This window comes from Triticum aestivum, chromosome 1A (genome assembly GCF_018294505.1).
Source record: "Triticum aestivum cultivar Chinese Spring chromosome 1A, IWGSC CS RefSeq v2.1, whole genome shotgun sequence".
Classification (NCBI taxonomy): domain Eukaryota; kingdom Viridiplantae; phylum Streptophyta; class Magnoliopsida; order Poales; family Poaceae; genus Triticum; species Triticum aestivum.
Genome location: NC_057794.1, coordinates 328,872,105 through 328,892,998, shown reverse-complemented (window position 1 = coordinate 328,892,998; position 20,894 = coordinate 328,872,105).

Below are 20,894 nucleotides of genomic sequence, written 5' to 3'. Positions count from 1 at the left end.
CCCTTTGATCCTATAGATTCGTCACTTTCTACCACAAGCAGTTTCTGTTCACACAAGTTGGATCTATTTCAAACTGCATCTCATAATATGCCTAGTATGTTCACTTATGCTTCACAAAGTAGTTAGATTCCTCACTTGTATTGATCCGTGGATTCGTACAAATCTGGAACCAACTCTTATCTATGAGTGAATGTCTTCGCACGATGAGGGCAATGTCTTCTAAACTGATTTATCTTCAAAATCTTCTGAGAATGCATATGACCTCTTCCCCTTCCCTCGCACCTTAATGCTGTCACAGGTACATGTCCGTGGGAGAATCCCTTGGTTCTCATAATCTGCATTCATTTGCAGAATTCTTAAAGCATCATATAAATTCTCCCGAAGCCAGTTCCTGTTTGTCCAGCAAGCGAAAGCCTTTGAAGCCTTTGAACATGTTGAAGCCATTCAGTTTGAAGTTCATGGCTACAGAGAAATCTGCAAGGAAGGGAGGCAGACAGCGTCGTGGGGGGACATCAAGAGATTTGCCTGATGACCTCTCAGAGCTTTACAAGACAGATCCAGAAGAGGATTACAATCAGCGCAAGACACGAATCCAATGGATTCGACGATATTGGGCAGAACAGTGGTTCAAGTACAGGTTTGTGACCAAGGAATATGCTGAAAAGAGTGCCATCAAGAGTCCTTGGGGTGACATTCTCTTCCGAAGCCTTCCACCCAAGACCAGAGCTGAAGCTATTGCTCAGGGTTTCTATCCTTGTATGGTCCGTGGACCACAGCCTGAAAATGCCGACCCATCATCACTGCTCTGGTGTCGTGACGATAATCTCTTCAAGCGCAACTTCCAGCATGCAAAGGCATCGGCCAAGGAAAACAAGAAGTCATTGGGACTAGACTTCAACCCTGGTCCTTCTGCTCCCCGGGCTGACAGCACACGCGATGCTGAACCCAATATCATCGGACCTTTCTACAACCTCGATGGCCTTATCACTCACATTTCTGTTCAAGGTGCCAAAGTGGATCATTCTGATGATGATGCCGACACTGATGAAGCCCCAGCTCCTACTACAAAGCCGTAGGAGCAGAAGAAGGCTAAAGCTTCAAAGTCAGCTGCTCCACCAAAAATCTCACGGGCGAAGCCACTGGCTACTGCACCTCCTGAAGACAGTGTGCAGTCTGAAGATTTGTCACGCATCTCCAAGCCCTCGAGAGTCAAGATGCCTCTGCAACACACCAGCCAAGAACTGACTGCTGCTGCTATTCTGCGCAACGATGCCATTGATTTGTCCAGCGATGAAGATCTTGCAGATGACGCTCTTGAGCAACTGATCAAGAGCAAAGAAGAAGCAGAAATCTTCAATAATTTGCCTCTCTTTGATGTGGCAATCATCCATAACTTCATTGATAAGTGGTTTGACACGCCCAACCTCAGCTTTGAAGATCTGCAACTTCCGATTGGCCTCAGTGTCGCCTTCCATGGCACCATTGCTTCAGAGCTAGCTCTAGCTCAGCGCATCGTTGAACTGAAGCAAAAGATCAACTTTGAGAAAGCTCAGTTCAAGACGCACATGGCCAAGCTCAGCGTGCAAGAGGTCAAGAACTTCAAGATCATGCTGCACGAGCTCAAAAAAGCCTTTCTCAAGAAGCGTGAAGAAGCTCAAGGTTCTCGTGGGCGCATGAAGAGCCTGGCTGACAAGTGTGTGCAAGCCTACAATGAGGCTGAGAAGCGCAAGGCCCTTGGGCGTCCTGGCATCGATCCCAGGATGGCTGCAAAGAAGAAAAAGAAGCCCGCTGTGGCCGAACCCGACGCACCAAGGCAGGAAGCACATCCCATTGTCTTCCCAGCCAGCATGACTGGCTCGAAGCCAAAGGTCAGGTCAACCGCTTCAGAACTGAAGAAGACAAGGACTGCTGAGGCTGAAGAGAGAAAGAGGAAACATCCTGAAGCCTCCGATGCTGCTCCCTCCAAGAAGAAGCGCAAGACCAAGAAGGATCGGGCTGCTCCCATAGAGCCCTTAGTTGTTGAGCCTATCTCAATGGTTCGCCCTGCATCTACACACCAAGAGCGCCAACTGATTGTCCATGAGCCTGCTTCCACAGAGGCTCATGCAGCTGAAGACATTCCAGCAGTTGATCCCATCGTTGCTGAAGACATTGGTCACCATGACAATGTTGAAGATGATGTAGTTCTTCCTCAGATCGAGCACCAACAGGTATCATCGCCTGTGCTTACGCACAGCGAACTCATCAGCATTGGTCGTCCTCTGACGCCAATTGCTCAGGATGCATCATGGGCTGATCACCCACAACAACAAGTCACACCACCCCGGCAAGAAGAGGAAGATGACTTTGAGGCCCAGCCAACTCCATCTCCAAAGGCGTCGCTAGCATTACACAGGCTTCGCAAAGGACCAAGGTCTCAAGTCCCTCCTTCGAGCGTTCCAGAAGGAGAAGTGCCCCACCAATTTGTTGCACGTCAAGTGTTTCCAGATGCCACTCCTACTATGAATGTCTCCGAGTCTGACGCTAAAGCTGCTGAAGACATTTCGGTTGCATCAGCCGATGACACCCAAGAAGAAGAACATGTCCCTACTCCCCCCCATTACTGAAGAAGTTGTTCTCGAGGAGAACGTGTCTGTGCCCGACCCTCCAACTCATCAAGTGGAGGTTGAGAATCTTGAGGCTGCCACCACCAACACAAATGAAGCCAATGACGTAGTCATGGCTGAAGCAAATGTGGAGCCTACACCAACCCATGAACCAGAAGTCAGTGAAGCCAATGATGCTACTGCTCCTGTTCCTGCGCCTGCTGCTGGTCCTCAGTTTGACTATCATGTTGAGCATAGGCCTCAGGTACAAAAGCCAATGCCAAGGTTGCCCAGGTTTCCACGTCCTGCATCAGCACCTGGATCCTTTAATGTCAATGGCTTCAAAGCAGACAACACCTTCTTCAATAGCTCCAAGAACCCCTACTCAAGGGAAAGAATATCTTCTGATCGGTTCTGGAGCTATCCGCAGTGAAGTTATTACTCATGCATTCTGTACAATCAAGGTCGCATCTTCCCTCATATGCGTCTTGACATCGAAGCAATAACTGGTTTGCCCTGCTTGGAAGAAGCTCTGGATTGCTTCAAAGAGGTTGGATTGTTGCCTTTCGTCACCGACCAAGAGCACTGGAACAAAGAGTTGCTGCTCCAATTTTATGCCACTCTTCACATACGTGGCTACAACGGAGATCCGAAGAATTGGGTCCTTGAGTGGATAACCGGAAATGTTCATCACGAAGCCAAAGCCTTTGATATCATTGAGCTCACTGGTCTGACCACTCCTGGAGATCTCTATGAACCTGGCTGTCAGCTTCACAGTGAAGCTATGGAGAGCATCTTTCAGAAGCCTGAACCAAACATGAGTCAGATGCTTAGTATGATGAAGCCTTTGCCTCCAGATGCTGCATATCCTAAGGAGTTCTTTGTTGAAGACCTTGAGTATCTGCCACGCACTATTTATCACATTATAAGGCGAACTCTCTGGCCCATCAAAGGACATTCTCCACATGCAAAGCTGGAAGGTGCAATGAAGACTTTGGTCTTCTATATTCTTCACGGCAAATGCTTCAATGCACAAGACTTCTTCATCCGCCAACTTGCTGCATCAGGATCTGATCTTTTTGGCCTGAAGTTCTATGCTCCATGGATAATGCGGCTAATCAAACACCACTCAGCTATCTCATATCAGCCCTCTGCTCGCAATCATCGGATCTTTCTGCCTGACGTGGATATGTCCGTTGAAGCCATCTATCCAGAGCCTGCCAAGGAGCCTCTTAGTCTTTAGAATGCTGAGCGTCAAAGTTTCTCTTAGAACATTAAAGGAGTTGAAGCAGTCACTCATGTTTATCCTCTGGCTGGTACTACACATGCACCTCATCGTGCCCTCACTGAAGCCACTGAAAGCACTATTGCCCAACGGCCCAAGAAGCGATCTTGTGTTCTAAATGACTGAGAGCTTCTGGTTGCCCTTCATCAGGAACAGGATAGGCATCATGACTGGCTGAAGCGCCAAATGCAAAGCCTCTTGGTGGATGTCAACCGCATTCGCAATCTTGCCACCAAGAATGCCTTTGTTGCCCATGAAACCTCTCGGCGTACATGGAAAGGGCTGACGCTTATGTGTTCTGAAGATGATCTTTAAGAGGATGGCTTCTCTGAACATTTCAAGTTTGACTCCACACCTCTAAGAAGGACTGTGCTGCGACGAACTCCGTCTCTTGAAGATTCTGAGTTCTCTTCCTCTGCGGCAACTGTGAATGCCAGAGTGATCGAGGACGAAGATGATGCCACTGCCCCGAGTTCGCTCCCTACTTTTGCACGCATCAACACTGCCCCGAGTTCATCTACACCGCCAAACAACACCGACGACCTTGCTGCTTCACCTACTCCTCATGGGAACGAGTAGATGCTCTATGTCTTCAAACCTTTTTGGTCCTTACTGACAAAAGGGGGAGAAGCATATGAGTTTGATAGTCTTCAAGCGGGTCCATATGGGCGGTTACTTTATGTTTTGCCTAGTGTTTACAACTCTCGTTTTGATACTTTTGGTCCTTTGAGTTGTAACACTTGAACTCGATGGTCGTCTGCTACTTATTTGCTATTCTGTGATGCGAGGATAAATTCCACATGTGCGACGATAAATTCCGCACTTAGATCATTTTGCAGACGTCCATTTTTCATTATGCATGTCATTATCTTCACATACTTTTCATGCATGATGAATTGTCATCATAAGTTGAAGAGGATCTCCACAAGTACAACCTGCCATGTGCATTTGCATTCCAAAAGCAAATTACTTATATGCACATCTTCAGGGGGAGCCCTTGCAACTTATGAAGACAATTCCTTATCCTTTACAATTTCACATATTATATTCCCTGTTGAAAACTTCAACTAGTTTGTCATCAATCACCAAAAAGGGGGAGATTGTAAGTGCATCTAGTGCCACCCCTAGTTAGTTTTGGAGTATTGACGACAAACCTAGTTGAGGGACTAATGTGTTTGTGAGAATTGCAGGATAACACAGGTAGAAGTCCCTCATTGATTTGGTTTTTCTACCAGAGATGACCCCTAAAAATGTATGAAGACACTGAAGTCAAAGGTGGTATGTGAAGACATTCACATTGAAGACTATGACAAGAGAAGACATCACATGAAGACTATGGAGCGCGAAGACTTAGATCTTTCGTAGTTCTTTTTCTTCTTTGTTGAGTCATAGGAACCACCGTACTGTTAAGTGGGGTCCAAGAGAACCAGTCAGAATGACTGAAGTGATGCTTAACCAAAATCCTATGTCTTCGAGTGAAGACTATGAGAGCGAATCCTGTCCAGAGTTGGACAACTCAACTTTGCTTGTAGCCCAAGTAAAGTTGCCGTGTGTGTTTGAAATCTGACCGTTGGAACACGTGTCAGTTCCTTAGTGACCCAGGGTCATTTCGGATAAGTCAGGTCGGGTTGCCCAGTGGCTATAAATAGCCCACCCCCTACAACCATAAACGGTTGGCTGCTCGGAGTTAAAGTACGGCTTTTGTCGTTTGAGAGCAACCCACCTCGAAGCCTTTGAGAGAGAATTCCTTGCGAGGATAAAGCCCTAACCACCCAGAGCCAAAGAGTGTTTGGCATCACTTAAGTCTTCCTGTCTCTGTGATCTGAAGACTTATTACACTTGAGGACTGTGAATCCTCCAGCCAGTTAGGCGTCGCGTTCTGAGCATCCAAGAGTCATTATGGATCGCCGGTGAACGAAGTCTGTGAAGGTTTGGAAGTCTACCTTGAAGACTTACCAGAGTGATTGGGCGAGGTCTGTGTGACCTTAGCTCAAGGAGAATACGGTGAGGACTGGGTGTCCTGAGCTGCGTGTTCAGGACTGGGTGTCCGGGACTGTGTGTCCTCGGGTTTAAATACCTAGCCGCCTTAACCAGACGTACAACTGTCACAGCAGTTGGAACTGGTCTACCAAATCATTGTCTTCAACGAGTCACTGGTTTCATCCTTCCCTTCCCTTTACTTACTGTTGGTCCTTGTGAAGTCATTGTATGATTGCATTATCTTTGGCTTCATTGAGTGACTGCCTGTTCTGATTGGCTTCACAATATCTTCCTACCTGATCCTTACTGCCTAGCTGCTATTAGTCATTGTGCTTTCACTTCATTGAATACTTGACTATGGTTTGCCTAGTGTAGTCTACCTTCCGCTGCATGGTAATAGGTTTATTTCTATCGTTTGTCTTCGAAACTTTCATGTTTTGAGGAATTTCATAAAAATCGCCTATTCACCCCCCCTCTAGTCGATATAACGCACTTTCAACGAGTTGCCAAGTGAGCCATTGAACTTGGATCTCATGGGTTGAAGTATGTGCCACGTCCTGCGATCAAATCTCAGGCGCTAGTTGACTTTATTAATGACTAGACAGAGATGCAGATGCCGGAGGAGAAACCAGACAACACATATTGGACTATTCATTTTGATGGGTCCAAACAGTTGGAAGGCTCGGGGGCTGGAGTTGTTTTAACCTCCCCTCGAGGTGAGAAATTTTGTTATGTGTTGTGGCTGATGTTTCCTTGCACTAACAACGCAGGGGAATATGAAGCTTTGCTCCATGGTCTTCGAGTGGCCAAAGAGATGAGCCTGAGCCGGGTCCGGTGTCTTGGCGACTCAGATTTAGTGGCTCAACAAGTATCAGGCAAGTGGGATTCCAAAGACCCTCTCATGGAGGCTTATCGCCGTGAAGTTGATGTTGTTGCAGGACATTTTAAAGGATATCAGGTGGAACACATTGACCGTAGGAAGAACGAAGAGGCTAATGCTCTAAGCCGGTTGGGATCTCAGCATAAGCCGGTGCCACCTAACACCTTTTTGGATGTTTTGCATAACCCTTCTGTTAAGTTACCCACAGAAGAAGATCTAGCCGTTCCTGACCCAGAGGCACAGTTGGTGGCAGCTCTTCATGTCATCCCAGATTGGACAGTGCCATTCTTGGCTTACATGACCCGGGGAGAGTTGCCAACGGATGAGACCCTGGCTCGACAGATAACCCGGTGGTCTAAGTCAATGATGATTTCTGATGGAGAACTATACCATCGCAGCGTTTCTGGAGCGTTTCAGCGGTGCGTTTCCCCTGTAGAAGGCCAAGAAATACTTCGTGAGATCCATGAATGCGATTTTGGTCATCATGCCGGGTCAAAATCTCTGGTGGCCAAGGCTTTTCGTCACGGTTTTTACTGGTTGATGGCTCACGCTGATGCAGAGGATCTGGTCAGTAGATGTGATGGATGTCAGAAATTCGCACGACGAGCACATGTGCCAGCTCAAGAGCTACGGATGATTCCAATGACTTGGCTGTTTGCGGTCTGGGGGCTTGACATGGTTGGACCTTTCAAAAGGTCTAAGGATAAAAACACACATCTTTTAGTGGCAGTTGATAAATTCACAAAGTGGGTTGAGGCAGAGCTGGTGAGTAAGTGTGATGCGGCCACGGCAGTTCAGTTCATGAAAAAGGTGATCTTTCGTTTTGGTTTTCCACACAGCACTATCACTGACAATGGCACTAATCTATCCCAAGGGGCTATGGAGGAGTTTTGTCAATGAGAGCATATTTGGCTTGATGTTTCTTCTGTAGCTCATCCTCAATCTAATGGTCAAGCTGAGAGAGCAAATCAGGAAATCTTAAAAGGTCTCAAACCCCGGCTTATGGTTCCCTTGCAGCGAACGCCGGGTTGTTGGGTAGAGGAATTACCCTCGGTGCTATGGAGTATCAACACCACACCTAAAAGGTCTACAGGTTACACACCTTTCTTCATGGTGTATGGAGCAGAAGCAGTGTTGCCTAGTGACATCCGTCATGACTTGCCCCGTGTGATGGCTTATGTTGAAGCTAATAATGAACAAGCCAGATAGGATGCACTTGACTTATTAGATGAAGAAAGAGACTTAGCAGCGGCTCGATCAGCAATTTATCAACAGGACCTGCGCCGTTATCACAGTTGACGGGTTAAGTCCAGGACTTTTCAAGAAGGTGACCTGGTGCTCCGGCTCATCCAGGATCTGTCAGATGCACACAAGTTATCCCCACCTTGGGAAGGACCCTTTGTGGTCAGCAAGAACTTAAACAACGGGTCATATTACCTCATTGACGTTCGAGAGCACAAAGACTCACGTAAGTCGGAAAAGGAGACCCGCCGGCCGTGGAACATTGCTCAACTTCGGCCATACTGTTGGGGAAAGTAGTAATTTAAAAAAAATTCCTACGCACACACAAGATCATGGTGATGCATAGCAACGAGAGGGGAGAGTGTGATCTACATACCCTTGTAGATCGACAACGGAAGCGTTTGGTTGATGTAGTCGTACGTCTCCACGGCCCGACCGATCAAGCACCGAAACTACGGCACCTCCGAGTTTTAGCACACGTTCAGCTTGATGACGATCCCCAGACTCCGATCCAGCAAAGTGTCGGGGAAGAGTTCCATCAGCACGACGGCGTGGTGACGATCTTGATGTACTACTGTCACAGGGCTTCGCCTAAGCACCGCTACAATATTATCAAGGACTATGGTGGCAGGGGGCGCCGCACACGGCTAAGATTATGATCACGTGGATCAACTTGTGTGTCTCTAGGGTTCCCCTGCCTCAGTATATAAAGGCTCAAGGGGGGGTGCGGCCGGCCTAGAGGTGGCGCGCCAGGAGGAGTCCTACTCCCTCCGGGAGTAGGATCCCCCCCCCAATCCTAGTTGGAATAGGATTCGCGGAGGGGGGGAAAGAGAAAGGGGGGCCGGCCCCCTCTCCTTGTCCTATTCGGACCAAGGGAGGGGAGGGGCGCACGGCCCATCTTAGGCTGCCTCTTCTCTTTTTCCACTAAGGCCCACTAAGGCCCATATAGCTCCCGGGGGGTTCCGGTAACCTCCCAGTACTCCGGTAAAATCCCGATTTCACCCGGAACACTTCCGATATCCAAACATAGGCTTCCAATATATCAATCTTTATGTCTCGACCATTTCGAGACTCCTCTTCATGTCCGTGATCACATCCGGGACTCCGAACAACCTTCGGTACATCAAAACGTATAAACTCATAATATAATTGTCATCGAAACCTTAAGCGTGCGGACCCTACGGGTTCGAGAGCAATGTAGACATGACCGAGACATGTCTCCGGTCAATAACCAATAGCGGGACCTGGATGCCCATATTGGCTCCTACATATTCTACGAAGATCTTTATCGGTCAGACCGCATAACAACATACGTTGTTCCCTTTGTCATCGGTATGTTACTTGCCCAAGATTCAATCGTCGGTATCCAATACCTAGTTCAATCTCGTTACCGGCAAGTCTCTTTACTCGTTCCGTAATACATCATCTCGCAACTAACTCATTAGTTGCATTGCTTGCAAGGCTTAAGTGATGTGCATTACCGAGAGGGCCCAGAGATACCTCTCCGACGATCGGAGTGACAAATCCTAATCTCGAAATACGTCAACCCAACATGTACCTTTGGAGACACCTGTAGAGCACCTTTATAATCACCCAGTTACGTTGTGACGTTTGGTAGCACACAAAGTGTTCCTCTGGCACACGGGAGTTACATAATCTCATAGTCATAGGAACATGTATAAGTCATGAAGAAAGCAATAGCAACATACTAAACGATCGGGTGCTAAGCTAATGGAATGGGTCATGTCAATCAGATCATTCAACTAATGATGTGATCCCGTTTAATCAAATGACAACTCTTTGTCCATGGTTAGGAAACATAACCATCTTTGATTAACGAGCTAGTCAAGTAGAGGCATACTAGTGACACTCTGTTTGTCTATGTATTCACACATGTATTATGTTTCCGGTTAATACAATTCTAGCATGAATAATAAACTTTTATCATGATATAAGGAAATAAATAATAACTTTATTATTGCCTCTAGGGCATATTTCCTTCACATACTACACCTGAGCCACCGGCTCTCATCATGTACATACTTTGACATTGTATATACCATGATAAGTAATAAAATAGGACCATCAGTCTCTTTTCTTTTCAAAGATTGCACATCTTTGTTATTTCTTATTTTCAAATGACTATTAAGGAGCTGATCATATTTGAATCAAGTCTAACCTTTTTTGGTCCGGCTTATGATCGTATGCGAATCTAGCTACAACTATCATGGTCAGTTGGGGGCTTCCTGTTCAAACATAGGTCGTATTCGAACCAAAGAGAACATAGCTGTCATAACCCTCTTGATCGGCTCAAAGCCAAACTCATTAGGGGGCTTCTTGATCGTATCCCAATCACAGCTCAACCCCTTTTGGGTCCGACTTGGATCGTATTTGAATCAGGGTCGTTAAAAACCTCTCAAGGTCATTTGGGGGCTTCCTGTTCAAACATAGGTCGTATTCGAACCAAAGAGAACATAGATGTCGGTACCCTATTGATCGGCGCAACGCCAAAGCCACTGGGGGCTTTATGGTCGTATTCGAACCTTAGCTTATCCCCTTTAGTCCGGTTTACTGATCGTATTCGAATCAGAAACCCCCAACCTTCAATTACAAGGTTAAATTGTATTTACTACCTATTATTTGCCTTTTAGTTTTTTTTGTCTCAATTTCACAAATAATCAGCATGGTCTTTTTCGCGGCTGGACTGTTTGACAACAAGTCACCAGGGTATGATAATCATTAAGTATTCAGAAGCATTGACTTCTCAAAAAGATTGGATTATCAACTTCATCACCCGGGTTATTTAAACCGATGGTCTAGAGATCAAAGGTACAACTATGGCTATTGTTTATAAGCAATGCCTCCTTTATTAATCAAAGGGTTATTTCAGCCCTGTTTTCTTTGTTTGTTTCTGTTTTCTACTATGGTAAACATATTGGCTATAAGCCGGGTGTTCTAACCCGTTCGGCACTAAGCCGCCAAGCCAGTTTTTTCTCTTGTATCTACAAGAACAGAGCTGAAGTATTGCAGGGACAACCATAAATATGATGTATATATTGCCATCAGGAAACACAGAATCACACATAGTGTTTTATGCATGATGGCATAGGCAAAGCATGCAGTGTTTTCACAGCTAATCTATTATAAAGCTTTTATAAGCCGATGAAGATGGTTATCACTCCTCCCTCGCCGGTTCACCGCCCTCTGCCGGTTGGAAGCTGGGTTTTGACCAATCAAAACTGTTCACGGCGACAAATTCTGCTTCTTCGTCAATCAGGCCGGCTGGATCAACTTCCGGAGCAAATGTATTTTCACGAACATGCGGGATTAAATCTGTCACCTTGTATGAGGGACTTGCCATCTTCTTATTTTCCACATCAAAACCCGGCTGATACTTGTCGATATTGGTTTCATCTCCAAGAATAGTTTCCTGAGATCGGACTCCGCGCACACAAGCCATGAAGTCATCCTGTTCAAAGGGAGATCCGTTTTCCTTCACGGTAGGATACCCTCTGGCTACGTCCGCCGGGTCTAGATTTGGCACCCAAGCCTTGGAGCGGCTCAGGGTAGTCAAAGCTCCGGCTCTGCCACAGGAGCGCTTCACTTCTTGGAACCTGGCGGGCAAGATTGACAGCTTCTTTAAAACATCGCTGAGCCGGTTGGGTCCTTGATTGGCAGGAGAGATAGCGGCAAGTGCCCGTTGTGCGCCAATATACAATTTCTCCACTAAGGTATACACTGCCTTCAGTTTAATCACATGGTCTTGGCTTAGATTCTTGCTTCGTGGACCTGCACATATTTTGTAAACAAAGAGTCAGCTGGGGGCTTATATTTCGGGTCAGCAAAAAGTACAGAAGATCAAATACAAATGGATTACCAAAGATGGCAGCCACCATTTGAGACACTCGGCCCTTTAAACCAGTCAGTTCCATTGAAACCTCTTCAAGGGCGGCTTCGGCTTTCTCGACGCATTGTGTCAGAAGCATTTTTTTCTTCTACCCAGGTTTTCTTCTTGGCAGCAAAGCTGGTTTTTAATTTTTCTGTCTCAAAGAGACTTACTTGCAATTTGGAGTTAGCAGACTTGATTTCTGCCTCCTGATCCGCCAGCTGGGTCTTCGCATCAGTCAGTTGCGAACTCAGTTCAGATAAGGCATTCTGCAAAAAACATACAGATGAGTCAAGATTTCAATTCAGGTTCAACAGTCAAGATTCAAGTCTCAAGTGCTTTACAAAACCACTTGACACTTGGGGGCTAATGTATGCCGAAACAATTTCTTATGACTCTACAAACATACTTTAAGTCCCAAGTACTTTACAAAGTAACAACACTTGGCACTTGGGGGCTAATGTATGCTATTCAGCAAGTTTCTCAAGGTTAAGCCAGATTACAAAGTTCTTTGGATACGGTACAAGACAATTATCAAAATTTAAAGTACCGGCTCATTTATGATCAAATGAACTGGACCTTGGGGACTACAGGTGAAGTTTTGTTCTATTTTATTGAACTCAAGAACAGTTTCAAAGATAAGAGTCTTAGCCTATATCATAAAGTCTACAGATCGTCCCGGTTCTCTCATAATCTGAAGACTTGGGGGCTGGCAGAATATAAGTAAGCCGGAAGAACATACCTCGTATTTCAGCTGCAATTGTTTGACCATTTCGATCTCTAAGTCGCGACTGAAGTGCACATGGCTGAGATAGCCGGATAAAATGGCGTTGGCATTCAGATGGTCATAATGTGAAACATCAAAGCGCACTTTCTGTCTCTCCAATGCCTCTTGTTTCGCCGTGTGACGAGCCAACACGGTGGGATTCCCCGGCTCAACAAAGCGGCTCTCGGTGATCAAAACGTCTTGCACAGACGGTGATGGCGGGTTGGCCGAGCTCGATGGTCCAGTTGTGGAAGGGTTAACGGTGGCATCATCAACCGATGGCTCAGGAGGATTTGCTTCTGCATTGACAGGCGGGTCTTCTGGAGTTTCAATTGATGGAGGAGAAGGTGGCCTTGCTGGTTCAGGTGCAAGGACTAACGGGTCTTCCACCAGCTTAGTTACCTTGGCCTTCTTAGACTTAGCTTGACCACTAAGAGAAATATTATAGGACTGTCAATATAAGGACACAGTTTGAAAAACACGGAGGAAAGAGGATTTTTGCCTTACCCAAGGGCAGTCTTCAAGGCCAGAAACTGGGTCTGAGACGAGTCGCCAAAAGAGCGAGATACCTCCTGCAAAGATAAGACAAAGTAAGTAATGCAAGGGAGGAGATCCATTAACAGAAAGTCAAAGACAAAGAAATAAACCTCATTCTGGCGTTTTTGAGGAGTTTGTTGAAGAACAACAGCCGGTTCGTCTTCAGTCCGGGCTTGACGGCGGCTCTCATGTTGCTGCTTTTTCAAAAGAAAGTGAGGGTCAAGATAAGCCAAAGGGTGTGAAAACCTTACTTTCCGGGTTACGACTCGAAGTTTCTGTCTTGGCAAATGGGCTGAGTCGGAGGAAATAGTTACCTCTTCTTCCACGGCCTGATTGGCCCCAGTGTCGTCCTGGTAATGACCAGTGTTAATAAGATTATTAAAAAAATTGGCCAAGGGAGTCAAGGGCTACCTCCGACTCAGAAGTATCGTCAAGCTTCATCAAATCTTCAGCAGTGCTCTTCTTCTTCTTTTTCGACCTCCGGGTCGTTTTCCTGGCATTTATGGCGGCGGCTCTCGCTTTCTTGGCAGCTTCGTGGTCATATTTAACTTTCCAGAAATCAGATTTGGCCTGCAGACAGGTAAAAACAGGATAAAAGGCCAGGTAAGTATTAAACAATATGGCTAGGAAAAATACAAAGGAGAGAGATCAGAGTTTCCTTACTTCTGGCACCGGGTTAAGCTTGCAGAAGGGGTTTAACCCGACAATGCTGCAGTCTTCGTATTTTCTGTTCACCAGAAGGGTTGACATTGAAACAATATCTTCTTCCGTTAATTGAACGGAGCTGTGACAAAGAGAGTCATCTGGGCCTCCACCATACTCATACATCAATTTTGATCGACGGCTTAGAGGGATAACCCGCCATGAGATTCAGCAGCGGGTCAGATCAACTCCGGTTAACCCGTTCCCCAACAAAGCATTAATCCTTTTGATGGATGGTATCAGCTTCTTGCGTTCAGCAGCAGTGAGTTTGTCAGGAAGTGCAAATTTGGAGTCAATACGCTTTGAGCGATAACCCGGCAGTGGATGTTCGTTTGCTGGTGAGGTGTCTTGACAATAAAACCAAGTCTATTTCCAGTCTTTGGGATGACTTGGAAAGACTATGAGGGGGAAGACAGCGCCCTGCCGATGCTAAATTGAGATGCCTCCAGGCTCTAAGCTAAGGCCATTGGTGCACTCGTTTTGCCGGTTTAGATAAAAATATTCTCTAAAGAGGTCCACGGTCAGCTCTTCCTGAAGGTACACCTCACAGAGCACTTGGAAGTTGCAGATATTGGAAATAGAATTGGGCCCGATATCTTGAGGGAGGAGCTTGAAAAAATGGAGGACATCTCTGAAGAACTTTGAGCTAGGCGGTGAAAAGCCACGGTTCATATGGTCAGTAAAAACAATCACTTCACCATCTCTTGGATTGGGCCATTCTTCATCTGGGTCAGGGGCACAGTAAGACATGACGTCTTTTCCTGGAAAAAATCCTATGGATAAGAACTCCTTCAAACGTTCCTCATTTACGGTTGAAGGAACCCAGTTGTAGATGGTCGGCGCTTTGGACGGCATGATGTTCAAAAACAAACTGAAAGAAAGGCGACATGCCGGTTCAATTGAATGATAATGGTAAAAGTAAATGACGATAATACAGGGGATTAATGGCGGCTTAGTTAAGGCTAATGTCATATAAGGAAAAGTAAGCCGGCACAGTAAGCCGCCATGACTGCAGATATTTGAGAAAGCAAATTCGGCTAAGTCTTGAGACAAACAAGTTTCCTAATTGCTTGATATTATTCCAGATCAAATGGCTATTCAAAATGGGAAAAATTCTAGACCTAAAAAGTTTAGCGCAGATGAGTCTGTGAGTCCTAATGAGGTCTTTGAACCAGAGAAAGGGATCTGTGGGTATCAAGAGTAGGCACAAAACAACTACCGCACAAGCATATATATCTTTTTGGATCAAGAAGAGGCCTGCGATGGAAGAACTACGAAGAACTGCGATGAACTATGAAGAACACGAAGAAGCCTGGAAACCCTAATGCGGATATGGGAAGCATGAAGGAGAACACTTACAGCCGTAGATCTGTTGTGGAGGTCGCCGCCGTTCTATGGATAGAATCAGGGTGATGCAGCGGCCGAGCTTAAAGACGGCGATGAGTGCTGCGGCGGTGGTGGAGCTCGAGCGACATGAGGGTTGCGAGAGGAAGGAGATGAATAAGAGAGAAGAATGAGAAAAGGCCGTGGCGTGCCTATTTATAAGGGAAAAGGTGAACAGACAGGCGCGAAAATCGAGGAAGAGCCGAATAATGGTTATCCAACTACACAGATGCCTCGATTCTCGGAAGGCATTAAAGATGAAGATCTGTTGGGAGATGGCGTCATAAAAGTTTTTTGTGTTTTCAAGAGATGACGTCATGGCGGGTTACAAAAAGCTTCTGCGAGGATAAGATGGATTTTGTCTAAGTGTTGAAGATTGACAAAGAACAAAGTTCAAAGTCAACCTGGGGCCTAATGTTGGGGATACAGCTATAAGTTATGACCCTCCTAGGAGGGGCTGGGTCAGCCCCAATGGAGGGTTACAAAGGAAGCCCAATAAACATTCAAGGCGATAGTGTATCAAGTCTTATAGAAGGCCTGAAGGCCTAGAGGCGGCTTAGAGCCCAATATTGTAAGCCGTCGTATGTAAGGAAAGACTTGTAAAGAAAGGCATGTAAAAGAAATTACCGAGCCGGACACGATGTATAAGCCGGCCGGGACTCTGTAAGCCACCAGGCGTCAACCCGTGTATACAAGGGGACGACCCGGTGGCGGCTTAGAGCAGGAAACAAGATATCGATAACCAAGCCGGCGAGTTAGCCCCTTGGTGATCGGAACCCCAGCAATACCAACACAACTAGACATAGGCTTTTACCTTCATCGTAAGGGGCCGAACTAGTATAAAATCTCTCATGTCCTTTTTCTCGATTAACCCCTTTAAGCTTCCTAGTTGCGATGGCCCTACGACTAAGTCCTTCCACTAGGACATCTGCCGTGACAATTCCACGGCAGTTTCACTAGGGGCTTCTCTCAAGAGCATAAGTATTCTACGGTGGGTGAACGAATTACTGTTGAGCAATTGACAGATTTGAGCATAGTTATGAGAATATCTAGGTATGATCATGTATATAGGCATCATGTCCGAGACAAGTAGACCGACTCCTACCTGCATCTACTACTATTACTCCACTCATCGACCGCTATCCAACATGCATCTAGAGTATTAAGTTATGAAAACAGAGTAACGCCTTAAGCAAGATGGCATGATGTAGAAGGATAAATTCATGAAATATGATGAAAACCCCATCTTGTTATCCTCGACGGCAACAATACAATACGTGCCTTGCTGCCCATACTGTCACTGGGAAAGGACACCGCAAGATTGAACCCAAAGCTAAGCACTTCTCCCATTGCAAGAAAGATCAATCTAGTAGGCCAAACCAAACTGATAATTTGAAGAGACTTGCAAAGATAACCAATCATACATAAAAGAATTCAGAGAAGATTCGAATATTGTTTATAGATAGACTTGATCATAAACCCACAATTCATCGGTCTCAACAAACACACCGCAAAAAGAAGATTACATCGAATAGTTCTCCACAAGAGAGGGGGAGAACATTGTATTGAGATCCAAAAAGAGAGAAGAAGCTATCTAGCTAATAACTATGGACCCGTAGGTCTGAGGTGAACTACTCACACTTCATCGGAGGGGCTATGGTGATAATGTAGAAGCCCTCCATGATCAATGCCCCTTCCGACGGAGCTCCGGAAAAAGCCCCAAGATGGGATCTCGTGGATACATAAAGTTACGGCGGTGGAATTAGGGTTTTGGCTCCATATCTAATCGTTTGGGGGTACGTAGGTATATATAGGAGGAAGGAGTATGTCGGTGGAGCAACAGGGGGCCCACGAGGGTGGAGGGCGCGCCGGGGGGGGTAGGCGCGCCCCCTACCTCGTGGCCTCCTCTTTTGTTTCTTGACGTAGGGTCCAAGTACTCTGGGTCTTGTTCGGCGAGAAAATCACGTTCCCGAAGGTTTCATTCCGTTTGGACTCCGTTTGATATTCCTTTCCTTTGAAACCCTAAAATAGGCAAAAAAACAACAATTCAGGGTTGGGCCTCCGGTTAGTAGGTTAGTCCCAAAAATAATATAAAAGTGGATAATAAAGCCCAATAATGTCCAAAACAGTAGATAATATAGCATGGAGCAATCAAAAATTATAGATACGTTGGAGACGTATCATCGATAACTCTGTTACAAAACATGATCATCTCATACAATGAATATAGCATCATGTCTTGACCATATCACATCACAACATGCCCTGCAAAAACAAGTTAGACGTCCTCTACTTTGTTGTTGCAAGTTTTACGTGGCTGCTACGGGCTGAGCAAGAACCGTTCTTACCTACGCATCAAAATCACAATGATAGTTCGTCAAGTTAGTGATGTTTTAACCTTCTCAAGGACCGGGCGCAGCCACACTCGGTTCAACTAAAGTTGGAGGAACTGACACCCGCCAACCACCTATGTGCAAAGCACGTCGGTAGAACCAGTCTCGCGTAAGCGTACGCATAATGTCGGTCTGGGCCGCTTCATCCAACAATACTGCCGAACCAAAGTATGACATGCTGGTAAGCAGTATGACTTGTATCGCCCACAACTCACTTGTGTTCTACTCGTGCATATAACATCTACGCGTAAAACCTGGCTCAGATGCCACTGTTGGGGAACGTAGTAATTTCAAAAAAAATTCCTACGCACACACAGGATCATGGTGATGCATAGCAACGAGAGGGAGAGTGTGTCCATGTACCCTCGTAGACCGAATGCGGAAGCGTTAGCACAACGCGGTTGATGTAGTCGTACGTCTTGACAATCCGACCGATCAAAGTACCGAACGCACGGCACCTCCGAGTTCTTCACACGTTCAACTCAATGACGTCCCGCGAGCTCCGATCTAGCAAAGCTTCGCAGGGGAGATTCGTCAGCACGACGGCGTGGTGACGGTGATGATGATGCTACCGACGGAGGGCTTCGCCTAAGCACAGCTACGATATAACCGAGGTGGAATATGGTGGAGGGGGGCACCGCACATGGCTGGAATAGATCAACTGATCAACTTGTGTGTCTAGAGGTGCCCCTGCCCCCGTATATAAAGGAGCAAGGGGGAGGCCGGCCGTCCCTCTATGGCGTGCTAGGAGGAGGAGTCCTCCTCCTAGTAGGAGTAGGACTCCCCTCTTTCCTACTCCTACTAGGAGGGGGAAAGGAAGGGGGAGAGGGAGAAGGAAAGGGGGGCGCCGCCCCCCCCCCTCTCCTAGTCCAATTCGGACCAGAGGGGGAGGGGCGCGCGGCCTGCCCTAGGCCAGCCCTCTCTCTCTCTCCACTAAGGCCCATAAGGCCCATTACTTCTCCGGGGGGTTCCGGTAACCCTCCGGCACTCCGGTTTTCTCCGAAATCATCCGGAACACTTCTGGTGTCCGAATATAGTCATCCAATATATGGATCTTTATGTCTCGACCATTTCGAGACTCCTCATCATGTCCGTGATCATATCTGGGACTCCGAACTACCTTAGGTACATTAAAACACAAAAACTCATAATACCGATCATCACCAAACTTTAAGCGTGCGGACCCTACGGGTTCGAGAACTATGTAGACATTACCGAGACACGTCTCCAGTCAGTAACCAATAGCGGAACCTGGATGTTCATATTGGCACCCACATATTCTACGAAGATCTTTATCGGTCAAACCGCATAACAGCATACGTTGTTTCCTTTGTCATCGGTATGTTACTTGCCCGAGATTCGATCGTCGGTATCTCAATACCTAGTTCAATCTCATTACTGGAAAGTCTCTTTACTCGTTCTGTAATGCATCATCCCGCAACTAACTTATTAGTTACAATGCTTGCAAGGCTGGTAGTGATGTGCATTACCGAGAGGGCCCAGAGATACCTCTCCGACAATCGGAGTGACAAATCCTAATCTCGAAATACGCCAACTCAACAAGTACCTTCGGAGACACCTGTAGAGCACCTTTATAATCACCCAGTTACGTTGTGACATTTGGTAGCACACAAAGTGTTCCTCCGGTAAACGGGAGTTGCATAATCTCATAGTCATGGGAACATGTATAAGTCATGAAGAAAGCAATAGAAACATACTAAACGATCATGTGCTAAGCTAACGGAATGGGTCAAGTCAATCACATCATTCTCCTAATAATGTGATCCCGTTAATCAAATGACAAATCATGTCTATGGCTAGGAAACATAACCATCTTTGATCAACGAGCTAGTCAAGTAGATGCATACTAGTGACACTCTGTTTGTCAATGTATTCACACATGTATTATGTTTCTGATTAATACAATTCTAGCATGAATAATAAACATTTATCATGATATAAGGAAATAAATAATAATAACTTTATTATTGCCTCTAGGGCATTTTTCCTTCACCCGGACATTCTGAGCACATGCTCACTAGCTGAGCTATTCTCCGCCATCTTGTAGGCAAAGTACTGTCAGAGGTCTCATACCTGTTGACACGGGCATGAGTATGAAATACCAATCTCAACTCTTAGAACATCTTATATGCTATGTGGCATTCAAAACATTTTTGAAGTCCCGGTTCTAAGCCGTAAAGCACGGTGCACTAAACTATCAAGTAGTCATCATACCGAGCTTGTCAAACGTTCATAACGTCTGCATCTGCTCCCGCAATAGGTCTGTCACCTAGCGGTGCATCAAGGACATAATTCTTATGTGCAACAATGAGGATAATCCTCAGATCACAGACCAAGTCCGCATCATTGCTACTAACATATTTAAACATAGTTTTCTCTAGGAACATATCAAAAAATAAACGGGGAACTACAACGCAAGCTATTAATCTACAACATAGATATGCAAATACTATCAGGACTAAGTTCATGATAAATTAAAGTTCAATTAATCATATTACTTAAGAACTCCCACTTAGATAGATATCCCTCTAATCATCTAAGTGATCACGTGATCCAAATCAACTAAACCATAACCGATCATCACGTGAAATGGAGTACTTTTCAATGGTGAACATCACTATGTTGATCATATCTACTATATGATTCACGCTCGACCTTTCGGTCTCAGTGTTCCGAGCCCATATCTGCATATGCTAGGCTCGTCAAGTTTAACCCGAGTATTCTGCGTGTGTAAAACTGTCTTACACCCATTGTAGATGAACGTTGAGCTTATCACACCCGATCATCACGTGGTGTCTCGGCACGACGAACTTTGGCAATGGTGCATACTCAGGGAGAACACTTTTACCTTGAAATTTAGTGAGAGATCATCTTATAATGCTACCGTCAAACAAAGCAGAATAAGATGCATAAAGGATAAACATCACATGCAATCAATATAAGTGATATGATATGGCCATCATCATCTTGTGCCTTTGATCTCCATCTCCAAAGCACCGTCATGATCACCATCGTCACCGGAGAGACACCTTGATCTCCATCATAGCATTGTTGTTGTCTCGCCAACTATTGCTTCTACGACTATCACTACCGCTTAGTGACAAAGTAAAGCAATTATAGGGCGATTGCATTGCATACAATAAAGCGACAACCATATGGCTCCTGCCAGTTGCCGATAACTCCGATACAAAAGATGATCATCTCGTACAATAAAATATAGCATCATGCCTCGAC